Here is a 1,760-nt window from a genome sequence, read left to right as displayed (position 1 = left end):
GTGTATGTATATGTGTGTGTATGAGTGAATGTGTGTGCGTGTGTGTGTGTGTGTGTGTGTGTGTGTGTGTGTGTGTGTGTGTGTGTGTGTTTGTATGTACGTATGTATGTATGTATGTATGTACATGCGTCTATGTTTGTCACTCCTGCCACTTGACAACCGGTGCTGGTTATTTTATGTCCCTGTAACTCGGCGTCACTGTAACTTATAGAATGAGTAACAGACTTTTAAAAAATAAATACTGGAGTCGATCTGTTTGACTAAACACTTCAAGTCGGGCCCCTGTATGGCCGCAGTCCAATGACTGAAACAAGTAAAAGAAGATAAAGGCGTTGAAAAATATTTATTTCTTGCTTTTCTTTTGCTCAAATGGCCTGGCATTTCATCACTAAGTCGTCAGACATCCGTTACAGCGGTTTGTTTGCCAGTTTCTTGCCATCTCTAAATCTAATATAACCTCTGTTTCCATGATTACACTGTAAAATTCGTTGTTAGGGACGAAACAGTTTCATTTTCCTATAAATAGACATAAGCAAAAGAAGATAAAGAAGTGAAATAGCTACTGTACGTGTGATTTCCATCAAAGTACATAATTGTAAATGATTAATATTTGCGAGTGTTTTAATTCCTGGTGAAAGTGCTGTTAGATAAATTCCCGTTAAATATAATTTCAATGGATCCTAATCATGGTTCTTTCATTGTGATTAGCAGTATGCAGATTACGTAGATTAATAAATTAAACAGACTTTTTAAAACGTTTTCTATCGCATATATGATTCTATAGACCATAGAGAAACTTTTTTTTTTGCAAGACACGAGAAACAGGCGTTTGTAAATATGCCTTTTCCTTTATGTTTTGCTAAATAAACGAATTAATTGATCAATTAAAGATTATTTTAATCAAAACTCAGTTGTGGTTTATTAAACACATTTTCTTGGGATCTATTTCAAAACGGGGGCACCAGTATTTTCTTAACGAAACACTAACGAAACACTTTGAAACTTGGGACACTGGTAGAATGTGTCATATAAAACATCTTTTACTCTTAGTCTTCTTAACAAAAAAACGTACATCGCAAGTTATTCCATGTTAAAGTTGTCGTATTTCTGTAATTTCAACCAATCACTGACGTCTATTCAGCTCAATAGAGTTACTGCTGGGCGGTCATAAAAATGTTATTCCCTGTGACATATTTCATCCGGTTTAATCGTAATTTATACTCATATATTGTTTATATAATAAATTACGCTGTGCGTATCTATGTGTGTAACAATTTTAGAGTTCGGATTCTAGAGTTAGGGTTAGTTTTAGGGTTAGGGTTAGGGTTAGGGGATTAATACGATATACACCGTTACAGCGCTAACTGTTTTCAACTGAATAGACGTCAGTGATTAGTAGAAATTATCGAAATAAGACAATTTTTTACATGAAATAAATTCGAATACAAAATTTTTTTTCTGTTCTATAACACAAAATAGATAAGTATACGAAGTTTGAAAGTCTTTCGGTGCCAAAAACACTACATAAAACATAAATGAAAACTGGTGCCTCCGTTTTGAAATAGATCCTTTTCTTGTAATGTCCCACCCAACATGAGCTTCTTATGTTACATTTTTACTGAAATTACTAAAGTGAGGGCTTATATAACGAAATTGTATTGTTGAACCTGGGTATGTCATTAGCCATATTTCACTCATCCATAACACAATGTCCTACTCCTCATATTTTAATTGCAACCAAAGATATTGAAAAAAGAAAT

Source organism: Octopus bimaculoides, chromosome 16 (genome assembly GCF_001194135.2).
Source record: "Octopus bimaculoides isolate UCB-OBI-ISO-001 chromosome 16, ASM119413v2, whole genome shotgun sequence".
In the NCBI taxonomy this organism is placed as follows: Eukaryota; Metazoa; Mollusca; class Cephalopoda; order Octopoda; family Octopodidae; genus Octopus; species Octopus bimaculoides.
Note: the sequence above shows the minus strand (reverse complement) of the source record.